This window comes from Malaclemys terrapin, chromosome 1 (genome assembly GCF_027887155.1).
Source record: "Malaclemys terrapin pileata isolate rMalTer1 chromosome 1, rMalTer1.hap1, whole genome shotgun sequence".
Lineage (NCBI taxonomy): Eukaryota > Metazoa > Chordata > Testudines > Emydidae > Malaclemys > Malaclemys terrapin.
Genome location: NC_071505.1, coordinates 111,999,130 through 112,012,427, shown reverse-complemented (window position 1 = coordinate 112,012,427; position 13,298 = coordinate 111,999,130). Strand labels below are relative to the sequence as shown.

The window sequence follows — 13,298 nt, the reverse complement described above, 5'->3', positions numbered from 1 at the left end:
CAGGGGTTGCCAACCTGTGGCTCCAGAGCCGTATGTGGCTCTTCAGAAGTTAATATGTGGTTCCTTGCATAGGCACCAACTCTGGGGCTGGAGCTACAGGCGCCAACTTTCCTGTGTGCCGGGGGGTGGAGGAGGAGGGTGGTGTGTTCACTGCTCAACCCCTGACTCTGCCACAGGCCCTGCCCCTACTTCACCCCTTCCCCCAAGGCCCTCGCTCCTTCGTGCCCCCTCCCCTGAGCCTGCCACGCCCTCGCTCCTCCCCCTCCCCCTAGAGTCTCCTGCATGCCACAGGAGGCATAGAGAAGGAGGGGGAGGCACTGAGCAGCAGGGCTGTTGGCAGGTTGTACATAGGTAAATTCTGGCTCCTCCTCAGGTGCAGGTTGGCCACCCCTGTGATAGATCCTTGTAAGCTGTTGTCAAATGCTCTGACAACAAATGTCTGTCCTGACCGGCTCTGGTGTTTACCCCACTATGGAGGCAGCTACAGTTGCCCTGGGAGAGGTTTCTCTGGTGTCAGCCAAAGAGGCTATATTTGGCTTGTAGAGGGCCTCTCTCCTGTTGTTCAAAAGGAGGCTGGATAGAGAGGAAAGATGGTCTCTGGTTAAGGCACTGGATTGGGAGTTAAGAGATCTAAGTTGAATTCCTGGCTTTGCAAGTGACCTGCTCTGTGACTTGGGCAAGTCACTTCACCTCTCTGTGCCACAGAGTTGTTTGTAAAATGGAGATATTTACTTCCCCTCACACACCGGTCTTGTCTGTTTAGATTGTAATGGTGGTAGGGGCTCTGTACAGCACGTAGCACAATGGGGCTCTGAGCTCAGTTGGGGCCTCCAGGTGCTACTATAATACAAACAATAAGACGAGCCTGACAAGGATTCTGGTTTTTCCACTTCAGGAAAGAAATACTGTATGCCTGGCCTGGAAAGGACCTCTGGGTAGAGGAAGGCTACACTCCCTGTATCTACAACAGGTTGGCTACGTGCACCTGGAGGTTGTAAGATGAGGAAGAGATCTCCATGAAAAGACAGGAGACCCAAATCAGAAGCCCAAGGTGGCAGTTGTTTTTGCTTTCACTTTCCATTTATATGAAAGCACGCCAGGAAGAGGAAATATTTTGTGGCGTATACATTTTGCAACATGCTGCTGTCTCATCCCCCACAGGCAGCCTTATTTATTCACCCCACTCATTCTGCTGGCCCCTTTTCCAGAAGGTGAAAGTCGAAGCCGAAGGAGAGAGAGAAGTGGATCCTTTCCAAGTGCTTTGAGTTCCACAGTGGCTCAGGTAAAAGGATAGAGAGGAGTTTATAACAAAATCACTGTGAAGGGAGCGGGGGTGGGGGGCAGGGAAGAGGTAAGGTCCTTTCTAGGGACTGATGTGTGGGGATGTGACCTGATACAGTCAGTGGTGGGTGAGGCCATGATTGGTGAAGACTGTTTTATGGCATGGGACCAGTGTGGCCATGATGGGGGTTGGGGGGGGGGTCAGTGAGGACATGGCTCTATCTATCTCACAGCTACTGTATGTGGGAAAGCCAAATATCTTGGGTTTTCTAACCACTTTCCAGACGAAACAATTTCTCCAAACACCCTTAACTTACTAGGGAAATAACCATAACAAGCATGAAAGGGGAACTGTGTGTTAATTAGGGTTACCATACGTCCTCTTTTTCCCGGACATGTCCGGCTTTTCGGCACTCAAACCCCCGTCCGGGGGGAATTGCCAAAAAGCCAAACATGTCCGGGAAAATGCTGGCCAGGCACTTCCCCTCCCGCAGCGGCTCTGCTCCTCCCCTGACTCTTCGGCTCTGTTTAAGAGCCGGGCTGCCCGAAGCCGGTAGCGCTACCGGCTTCGGGCAGCCCCCATGCCTCCGGACCCTGCGTCGCCGGAGCCCGGGAGGGGAAGTGACCGGCTGGGGGCGCAGGGTCCAGAGGCAAGGGGGCTGCCCGAAGCCCAAGCGCTACCGGCCTCACGGTTTGCCGGGCAGCCTCCAGACCCTGCACCCCTGGCTGGGTGCTTCCCCTCCCGGGCTCCAACTGCGCTGGGGAAGCGCCGGCCAGGGGCGCAGGGTCTGGGGGCTGCCTGGCAAACCGTGAAGCCGGTAGCACTCGGGCAGCCCTTTCCGCGTGGCTGGGAGTGGGAGGGAGGAGGGGGCGGAGTTAGGGTGGGGAAGGGGCGGAGTTGGTGCGGGGCTGGGGGTGGGGAAATGGGCGGGGCCAGGGCCCGTGGAGGGTCCTCTTTTTTTATTTGTTAGATATGGTAACCCTAGTGTTAATGGAAAGCTCTCTCTGTGACTTCTATCACACACAGTTTGTTTTGTTAACAGTTCTTGCAATGAATGCTGTGTGTGGTTGATGGGTTAGGTGAGTGCATCTGTAGGTCCCATGTACATGAGAGGGCAGGCTTATTCCTTAAAGGGTGCTGCTTCACAGGCCAAAGCGAGACACCTTTCAAGGTAGGAGATCTCAAAGGGCTCCCTATGAGCATCAAAGCAGGGGACCTCACACCTGCCATAAGAGCAGGAAAACTCCACCCTCCTTAAACCCCGTTTCCAGTGATGAACGCCTCAAAATTGGGGGAAGGGGAGAGTTCCCTACACTCAGACCCTTATGGAAAAATCCTATGGAATGTAACAGGAATGAAACTAATACAGCTTTAGAGCAGGGATTCTCAACCTGGGGTTGCAGCCAACTTTGTCCTTCCATATAGCCAGATGGGAGGGGGAGGGTCCCGGGTATAGAAAAGTTTGAAAACCACTTTTCTGTAAAACTTAGCCTAAAAACCCATAGGAATTTAATGAAGAATGATCTCCTTTCTATAGGTTTTTTTAATCATCCTATAGGTTTCTATAAGGTGGTCCCAAAAAAAACATCCTCCATGGATAAAATGCCTCTTACATTCTTTATAAGGGTGTAGGATACTTTGGACAGGGAGAGACGAACACAAAGGAAGGAAAATGGCCATGGAATGTGAAGGTTGCCCACTCTGGAAATAGTTGGTGTATATTTTAAAGCCCCAGCTGTTGGAGTCAGATGATCAGGGTAGCCGCTGGGGCCTGCGCAGTAACTCCCTGTCTGCTGAGGTGTGCCAAGCCTGGATCTCTGGTACCAGTGCAGGCCACAACCCAGAGAGCACAGGGGAAAGTACCTGCAGCCCCTGAGCACTCTGCTTTCTGTGCAAAAACCTGGTGCTGCATGGTACCTCCTCCTGCAGAGGGCTTGGGGAAGTGCCAGGGCCTGCCCTCCTATTCCACAGCACTGACACTCTGGCAGGCTTCCCAGCCCTGGCCTTGTGGTTGGGCATTGGTTCCCAAGCCCAGGGCCACTCACGTTGGTGTCTTGGGCATGGCTTGGACTGTAGGTGTCAGTTGCTGGGCCCCCTCCTTTGCCAGAAGTACTGGGGGCAGCTGGAATGTCCTTCTAGCCTGGTCCAGCACTGTCCAGGTGAGAATGTTAGTCTTCACTTACTTTTTCTTTGAGGTGTCTAGTCCATATTGTGGCAAAGAAAAGCTAGAAGCAGCATAAAGGCTCAGAAACTAGCAAAGGAAAAAAAAAAAAAAAACACCACTCTCATTATTAGCAATAAGCACCAAAGCGTCCTGTGGCACCTTATAGACTAACAGATGTATTGGAGCATAAGCTTGCATGGGTGCGTCTGAAGAAGTGGGTATTCACCCACGAAAGCTTATGCTCCAATACATCTGTTAGTCTATAAGGTGCCCCAGGACTTGTTGTTGCTTTTTACAGATCCAGACTAACAGGGCTACCCCTCTGATTATTAGCAAGGTGAGGGGACCTCATTATTATTGGATAGATAGGGTTGGTAACACTTAATTTTCAAGTCAAAATGTAATCTTGGTTACCAAAAATCTCCCCAGCTAGGATCAGAACAGGGACCCCTCTCCCGAGCAGCCGCCAGCCCGGAACTGTGTGTGTGATTTCACTTCTCTGGTCACCGGGCCCCGGCACTGAGCGCTGGGGGGTTAGACAAAACCGAGTCAGCCCTTGCTTGCTGAAATATTTGCTAAGTGCTTCCTCTTTTAGCTGCGGGGACCTGAGCCTAGGGTGCTGAGACTCCTCTTAGAGCCGCATGAGCTAGCAGAGAGTTGCGTCAAGTGTTGGTGATTTCCCCCGGAGACAGCAGCAGAGGCCTCACGGCAAGCGGGACGTGGCTTCTTTCCTCACCTGTGCACGGGGGAAATTCCTGTGCACGGCTGAGTCGTGTGTTGCGGGCACAGCGCAGCCACCCCCCAGCCTGAAGCGTTTTCGGTCTGGCCGCTCTAGGAACGTCTCCCTCCCCCCCACAGCGGACAGCCTGGACCCTGGCTCCGCTTCTCCGCTCCCTCGGCCCTTCCCTCCTCGCGGGGCAGCTCCGCTTGCTCTTGGCCCTTCGGCGGGGATCCCTTCCCCCTCCCAGCAACATGGTGTGTGCCTGCCTGACGGCTCGAGGCCACAGTGATGGGCTCCCTGGCAAGCCCTGCTCGCGGCTCTGCGCTGTGCCCCCCCCCCCCGGCACGCCATGCAATTGTCCCTGGGTGGTAGGAAACTAGCCCCCGTATTGCTATGGGCCTTGGCCCTAATTTCCGCCCCCCCGGTGTCCCCGTTGGGAGCAGTTGGCAGCCCCCCCGCAGCGATCCAGCCCTGGGCTGGGTCCCGCTCCCCTCCCCCAGCGCCAGGGGGCACGGCCGGGCCCTGCGCGGCGCCGGAGCACAAAGCGCCGCTGTCTCTTTAAGCGCTTTGGAGGGAGAGCGGAGGAAGCTCCCCCCACTCGGCGGCTGCCGAGCTCTGCAGGCCGGGGCTGGGCGCGGACTCGGCGCGGGGCTGCGCGTTGCCCGGGCCCCGGAGCGGCGCGCGCGGTGAGTATCCCCCGGGCGCCCCCGCTCCGGAGCCGGCCCCGGAGCTCCGCCTGCACCCCCCCCCCCCCCCGCCGCGGGACCCGAGCCGGGCCGGAGCCACCGGGGCTCCGTCTGCGCGAGTGGCGGGGAGGCTCGCTGGGAAGCGGGGAATCCGGCTTGCAAGCTGCAGGCAGCGACCCGGGCTCCCAGGGGCTGCAGTGGCCCGGTGCCCTGGCGCCTTCCCGTGGCTGGGCTTCGCGCCTGAACCCCTCGCCATGGGGCAGGGCGGCCTGTGCGCTCGGCGGGGCGGGCTTGTGGGGCTCACACACCGGAGTGAGATGCCCGGAGTCTATATGGGAAGGTGGGTTTCAAACAGCGCTTCCCCCAGGCGCCTCGTCCGCCCCCGCCCATTCCCCTCTCTTGTCCCCGCCACCTGCCTCCACACCGGCCCCGGGCGCCAGGTATAACAAACGTGTATGTATTCCTGACCCAGTCTGCTGCCACCCCCAGCCCAGAGCGCGGCAGAAAGTGCTTGTAACCCTGCTGGAGCTAGACCGTGGGGCTGGGCTGTGGGTTCCCGCCCACCGGCTGTTTTCCTGAGAGGGGTTTTAGCTCAGTCTCAAGTCACTGGCTTGATGCAGCATGGCAGGTGAGGTTCTATGGAGGGCCTGTGTTAGGCAGGAGCTCAGACGAGGTGATCATCAAAATAGTTCCTCTGGCTTTAAAATGTACAAACACCAGTGCCCAGCCTGTGGGAATCCTTCACTAGTAAGGGTGCTGTGCTCCGCCTGTTGTAACGGCTAGGAAAGTACCAGCCCCTTCCATACCCATGACGTGCCTGTGTCCCGAGTAGCTGGCACAAGATATTTTTCAGGGGATGCATCCTGATTGCAGGGCACCATGCTTTCAGGCTGGCGCCATGGCACGTATCACAAACAGTAATGTTAATGTGAGTTAGTCAATTTAAAAAAAAGCGTGGGCTCACCGTCAGGGCTGGATTAACGCAGGGGCTTTAGGGGCTGCAGCCGTGGGCTAAGGGGGGCCCCGCAAAAATAAATCCATAATGATATACAATTCAGTGGTCACCAACCTGGCGATCGCAATCGACTGGTCGATCCTGGAGCCTCTGCCAGTCGATAGCGATCTCTGGGCCACTAAAAGTCCAGTGGCGCAGCAGGGCTCAGGCAAGCTGCCTGCATGCCATAGCCCCACGCCGCTCCCAGAAGCGGCCGGTTGCTGGCACGTCTCTGCAGCCCCTGGCCGGGGTGGGGAGGCAGCTCCGTGCGCTACTCCCAGCACCAGCCAATGGGAGCTGCAGGGGCAGCACTTGTGGGCGTGGGCAGCACTCGGAGACACGCTGTTTCCATCCCCCCAGGGGCACGCAGAGATATGCCAGCAGCTGGCCGCTTCCAGGAGTGGCGTGTGGCTATGGCAAGCAGGCAGCCTGCCTGAGCCCCGCTGTGCTGCCGGCCGGGAGCCACCCGCGGTAAGCGCCTCCTGACTGGAGCCTACACCTTGCATCCCCTCCTACATCCCAACTCTCTGCCCCAGGTCAGAATCCCCTCCTGCACCAAACTCCCTCCCGGAGCCCACACCCCTCACCCTCTCCTGCACCCCAACGCTCTGCCCCAGCCTGGAGTCCCTTCCTGCACCCAAACTCCCTTCCAGAAAGAAACTAATATAACATCTGTTCTAAGGTAAGAAGTAGGCTATTTTGAATTAACTTAACTATATTCTGCATGTTTGAAGACTGAAATGTAACCACAGAACGGCTTTATGTTAATGAAAAGGCAAGTTTAGTTTAGCCTCAAATCCATAATTGTGATCATTTTGTTTTTAAATTAGGAAAAATACTTGTATACGGGGCCCCACAAAATCTAATAGCTCCGGGCCCACAGGTGGGTTAATCTGGCCCTGCTCATGGCCATGATCCTGTGGTTGGATCAATGTGGGTGTGCTCCCTTTGAGATAACCCGGTGCTGAGCACCACTGTTGCCTGCCCATGTCCATCTGATTGCAGCTGTGGGAGCTTTGGTTCCTCCTCTTTCTTCTAGTCTTTTTCATTTCACTTCCATCTTCTTTCCCTGAAATTGTTAAAGCTTCTTTGTAAGGAGCCGTTTCTGTGTCTGACTTTTGCCTTCTTGTCTCTCTTGTGTTGAAAATTTTTCTCTCCTGGGATTGTTTTCCCTCTAATTTTCTTCTTTCTCTCTGCTCTATTTTTTCTTTCACTCAGCTCTTGTCATTTTTCTTTCCTTTACTTTGTGTTTTCCAGTCTTACCTCCATTCTGGAAAATCTGTCTCCACCTATGCATGCTCTCCTCCACTTTCCCCTAGTCTTCCTCCTCCCTACTGCTCCCAGTCTTCACCTCTTACCTATCCTCCTCCCCCGCCCCTTATGCCTCCTCATCTTTTCCTCTCCGTCTCTTTTCTTGAGCCTCAGTCAAACTGTCCTTTTTCTTCTTCACCCCTCTACAACGGCCAGATTGCCTCTCTCCTGTTCAGTTTTGCTGGGATTGTCCTTGCAAGGCCCTTTGCTGCTGCCCTGGTGAGAGTTATACAGTGCTTCCCATAGCGTTCTTTCTGGTGTTCTCTGGGTAGGATCCTTGTGGAGGGAAGAGGAAGAGATTAATCCTGTAGCAAAACTAGGAACCTCCTTCCTGGTTGGTGGTTGACTGCTTCTGCCAAAGCTCCTGTTTCTGGATTTCCATGGCCATGGTTGCATTCAAGTTCACATCAGAGGAATCCAGGAATGGCACCTCCAATAAAAGAATAAAAATCAGACAGTCTGCAGGCTTGGAGCTTATGCTGTCTCTTACTGGGTTTCCCTATACCAGGAGTTAAATGATTGAATTATGGTGATGGGGATGCACTATGCAATCAGGGCACTTCTTTTTCCCCTCAGGGCCTGGCTTGCCCTGATGGATGGTAAATTCAGTTGTTTTTTTACTCACCAGGAGCAGCACACAGACACGATGCTGCAATTACAATGATAAATAATACATTTGGGTGTGTCTGGATGGGGTTTGGGGAGGAGAGATGCTTGGTGTGGTGAAGGGTGACAGCAGGGCAGTGGAAGCAAGAGGGAATTGAGTGAGCAAGCTTTTTAGAATGTGAATGGAGTATATGTAACTCTCCCTACATGAGCTGACAGTGGGTTTTGAACCTGGGACGGTCAAAGTACAAGAACCTACAGCTTGAGCTATAGGATGAGGTCCTCTACATAGTAGTTGTAGCAGACTCCCTCCTGTAACCTCTGTAGAGCCGATCAAAATGTTTTTTAACAGAGAATTACTTCTTTTGACAAGTTTTTGCAAAAGATGTCCTCCTTTGTTGAAAATGTTTTGGTTTCCTGCAGTCGATATTTCAACAATTTCATCTGCCAGTTTTTCATCAAAAAATGAAGGAAAAAAACCACAAAGAAGAAAAAAACTTTCAATGGAAACAACAAAAAGTGTTTTTGTTGAGTTATTTTTTTAAGGGAAAAGAAATAATATCCTGTCCAGATCTCTACTGCTTAGGTGAAGGAGCTGCTGGTGGGGCAGGGAGCACAAAGATCTACACTGCTCCAGCCTGGGTTATACAAATAGAGGGGAAATGTATTTTATAAAAAGATGTCCATAATAACTAAGTACCTATGTGATCTTTTGTAGCCCATTGTTGCCCAGCCTCCTATTTCCCCCACCTGTTGCCTGTAACTATCACTTGCTCCATCATGTCTACTGTTGTTGTTAATCATATTTATTATGCCTAGGGACCAACCCAGAATGGGGCTCCATTTTGCTCGGTGCTGTACAGTTTGCATCATCAGACTGCAAACTCTTTAAGGCAGGTTTTATGTTGTCATGTGGTGTGCAGTTTCTCACACACTGAACTCTACTCTGAGCTTAAAAGCACACACGTTTAGGACTTAAGTGTGGCTTGTACTGAAAAGTGACTATATAAAAACGGCACCTTCTCACTCCACTGATCCTGTCTGTGGATATAAATCTGTTGTATTTAGGAATAAAAATGATTTTTCCACCTGCTTGTTACTTGAGTTAGCCCAGCTGGAGCCAGCACAACTGAGGGTGAACTGGTTTCTATTCCTCCTTGAGCATCACCAGGACAACTGTTCCAAGCAGTTTGGCAAGCCCACTGAAGGCAACTGGGGCTGCACAGGTGTCACCATGCCTTCAGAAACGCTGTTACTGGCAATGAGGCCTGTTGTGCATAGGAATAGGGTAGCATCCATTTAAATAGTGTGTGAGGTCTCTCGTGTTGCTCACCATGTTCTGTTTTAGTAGCCTTCAGAAATCATCATGCAGCAGCGTGTATGTATGTAGCTAGGCCTGGCATGTTTGTGTCTTTTTAGTAAGCATGGTTATTTGAGATCCAACTGGGCCCATGTTGTTTCCTCATATTGTTTACTTTTATGTCAACAGATGATAGTGCGTAAGAAAATGAACCCAGGTTGTTTCTTGCATCTCAGCATGAGTTTGAAGGACTGGTAGTTCAAATATTTTTTTAAGAGAATGAGCACATTTGATCTGGAATCAGCAAGACACAGAGCCAGGAACCACACAATACCATTTTTAGAGTCCTTTCCTGCACAGAATGGCACTTTAAAGTCACAGAATTGTATGTGACACTCTGAGTGCATGGTGCTATGCTGTACTGCAGTGGTGGGCAACCTGTGGCCCGTCAGGGTAATCCACTGGCGGGCTGTGAGACAGTTTGTTTACATTGACTGTCCGCAGGCATGGTTGCCTGCAGCTCCCAGTGGCCGCGGTTCGCTGTTCCTGGCCAATGGGAGCGGTGGCCAGCACATCCCTGAAGCCCGCGCCGCTTCCCGCACTCCCATTGGCCGGGAACAGAGAACCGTGGCCACTGGGAGCTGCGGGCAGCTGGGCCTGTGGACAATCAATGTAAACAAACTGTCTCGCAGCCCGCCAGCAGATTATCTGGATGGGCTGCAGGTTGCCCACCACTGCTCTAGCGCATGCCTATGCGGAAGAGTAACAGTGTAACCATTAACACTTTGTATATGCAGTCAACCCAAGCATTGCTCTAGTGTCTGCATGAATAGCAGGTCACAGGTGTGAGATCATGGCCTCTGTAGGAATGTTCTGAGAGATTCCTACGCTCCCCACTTAGCTGTCAGAGTGAGCTAACCCCCAGAGGGGAGTCAGCTTGATGGGTGACTTCCTTTTCTCAAGTGAATTATGAACTGACTGCAAATGAGCTGTTTTTTCATTTCCATGTAATAGGTGTTTCCTCAGACAAGGATCTGAAATTGCTGACAAATGCAGCACTTGATGATGATGATGATTTCTTTGCATAGCACCTCTCACTGATTATCTCACGGACTGTGCCTTAATTGTCTGATAGGCTGTAAGGGATTTGGGGCAGGGATAGTCTTGACCTTTGAGTCTTGCCCAGAGCCAAGCACGTATTAATATTGTTTAGAAGGAAGCTATCCTTAGAGCTTGAACTAAACTGCAAAATTCACACTGAAGTTTGAATGCCCTTAAGTTTGGGGAAGTTCAACTCTAGAGTTTTGGTTTGGATTTGATTCCAGCTGTAACTTCTTATTTTATTCATAAGCATGAGCAAGAGAAGACCAAGGAAACTGGAGGTCCTCTGCTTAGCGGGGAAGGAGAGCTAATAAAGGACGACATCAAGAAGGCTGAGGTATTTAATGACAGGTTTCAGAGTAGCAGCCGTGTTAGTCTGTATCCGCAAAAAGAACAGAAGTACTTGTGGCACCTTAGAGACTAACAAATTTATTTAATAAATTATTTATCTAATAAATTTGTTAGTCTCTAAGGTGCCACAAGTACTCCTGTTCTTTTTGAGGTATTTAATGCCTATTTTGCTTCAGTCTTCACTAAAAAGGTAAATTGTGACCAGATACTTAACACAATTAACAACAAGGGGGAAGGAATGCAAGCCAGAATAGGGAAAGAACAAGTAAAAGAATATTTAGATAAATTAGATGTATTCAGGTCATCAGGGCCTGTTGAAATTCATTCTAGAGCACTTAAGGAATAAACTGAAGCAATCTTGGAATTGTTAGCAATTATTTTTGAGAACTCATGGAGGACATGTGAGATCCCGAAGGACTAGAGAAGGGCAAATACAGTATCGGTCTTTAAAAGGGGGAATAAAGAGGACCTGGGGAATTACAGACCAGTCAACCTAACTTTGATAACTGTAAAGATACTGGAATAAATTATTAAATAATCACTTTGTAAGCCTCTACGATTACAAATAATAGCCAGTAGTCAAGAACAAATCATGCTATACCAACCAATATCCTTCTTTGACAAGGTTACTTGCATAATGTGTGTGGGGGGTGTCTTATAGACTTACTAAAATCAAGATATAGCACATCTTTTGTTGCTGTCCTACATTACATTCTCCTAAGCAAACTAGGGAAATGCTGTCTAGATGAAATCACTGTAAGTGGGGGATGCAAAAATGGTTGAAAGACCATACTCAGAGAATAGTTATCAATGGTTTGCTGTCAAGCTGGAGGGATATAGTGGGGTCCTGCGGGGGTCTGTCCAGGGTTCAGTACTAGTTTATATATTCATTCATGTCTTGGATAATGGAGTGGAGAGTATGCTTATCAAACTTGCATATGATGCCAAACTGGCAGGGATTGCAAGCACTTTGGAGGGCAGGATTAGAATTCAAAATGAGCTTGACAAACTGGAGAATTGGTCTGAAATCTACAAGATGAAATTCAGCGAAGACAAGTGTAACATACTACACTTAGGAAGGAAAATCAAATGCACAGCTACAAAATAAGGAACAACTGGCTAGGCAGTAGTACTGCAGGAGAGAGATCTGGGTGTTCTACTGGATCACAAATTGAATATGAATCAACAATTTGATGTGGTTGCAAAAAAAGCTAATATTATTCCGAGGTCTGTTAACAGGAGTGTCGTATGTAAGACACCAGAAGTAATTGTCCTGCTCTACTCAACACTGGTGAGACCTCAGCTGGAGTACTGTCTCCAGTTCTGGGTGCTACACTTTAAGAAAAACATGGACAAATTGGAGAGGGTCCAGAGGAGAGCAACAAAAATGATAAAAAGTTTAGTAAACCTGACCCATGAGAAAAGGTTTAAAAATGGGCATGTTTAGTCTTGACTGAGGAGGGACCTGATGAGTCTTCAACTGTGTTAAGGGCTGTTATAAAGAGGATGGTGATCAGTTCTCTGTGTCCGCTGGAGGCAGGACAAGAAGTAATGGGCTTAATCGGCAGTAAGTGAGATTTAGGTTAGATATTAGGAAAAACTTCCTAACCATAAGGGTAGTGAAGTACTGGAATAGATTTGCAAGGGAGGTTGTGGAATCCCCATCATTGAAAGTTTCTAAGAACGGGTTAGACACACACCTGTCAGGGATGGTCTAGATTTACTTGGTCCTGCTGCAGCACAGGGGGGCTGAACTAGATGTCCTCTCAAGGTCCATTGCAGCCCTGCAATTCTATGATTCTATGTATTTGCTTCAGAGTGTAGAGAGACAGTCGCTGCCCCTAAAATTTTTCAGTTGCGGTTTGGACAAACATGATGTGAGAGAGAGTGGTTACGGGAAGTGTGGGGGGGCGCTAAAGATAAATCATATATTGAGTCCTACAATGAACATACAGTAGGATTTTGTGTCTGAAAATGATATTTCTTCGGGCTAGAGTTGGGGAAATGCTGCTGTGATATGGGATGCTGTTGTTCTCACTGGTGCCTTCCTACTCCAAGGACAGTGTGTAAACATGGTTCAGCATTGTACCCCACCCCAGGTCTTGCAGAGCAGAGCATGCCTAAGTTGCTTCCTCCACTCTTCCTGGGGTGCTCGCCGAACAGCACTGCAAAATTTCACAATGCTGTATGTGAACTCCCCTCTTTGCCCCACTTTCCAGGACTCCTCCAAAAGTCTCCCTCTTTCTTCTTAGATTAGTCTGTGGCACCTTGAACTAATAAGAGCGTAGGCCTTTGGCACTTGTGTGAAGCTGTTCCTGAGCCCAGTGGTAAGAGCTGTTTTGGACAATGAGTCCTGTTCTAGACTCAGCTACCTGGTCTCTCCAGTTCCTCTCCCTAGGCCTGATCCAACACAAATTGAAGTAAATGGAGAGCCTCTTTGACTACAATGGACCCTGGATCCAGCCCAGTGTGAACAGGAGGAAGAGGCTACAGGTATCAGTAAGACACCAAAATGTTTCCACTCTCACTAAAAACAGGCCACTGTCATTATGGTTTTAAATCATTTTCCCCTGTAGGACCCCCTGCTTCCCTTCACCCCAGAACCTACAATCAAAGCCTTTACCCAGCCTCAGGTGAGATGCTGAGGGGCGTCTGATTCTGTGGATGCGTAAGAGTCTGCAAGCTTCATCTTGTGCCGTATTTCCAACCCCTGGAACAAGCAGACCTATAGACAGTTCCCGACACTGCCCACGCTACAGTTACCTAGGGCACTCACCCTCAC

General features: G+C 50.4%; 1 protein-coding gene across 7 annotated transcripts in view; it reads left to right on the top strand.

The window, feature by feature from the left end:
• Positions 1-1,167: 1,167 nt before the first annotated feature.
• BID (BH3 interacting domain death agonist) overlaps positions 1,168-13,298 on the top strand; it is a 33,762-nt gene continuing 21,631 nt past the window's right edge. The window contains exon 1 of one of the 7 annotated variants that reach the window (XM_054035592.1): positions 1,168-1,282. The gene's annotated coding sequence lies outside the window, so the exon portion shown is untranslated. Of the gene's footprint in view, positions 1,283-3,365; positions 3,442-4,711; positions 4,854-5,170; positions 5,194-6,220; positions 6,319-6,437; positions 6,530-13,298 lie in introns of those variants that run through there. The other 6 variants (XM_054035601.1, XM_054035618.1, XM_054035575.1 and 3 more) reach the window with 6 other exon arrangements.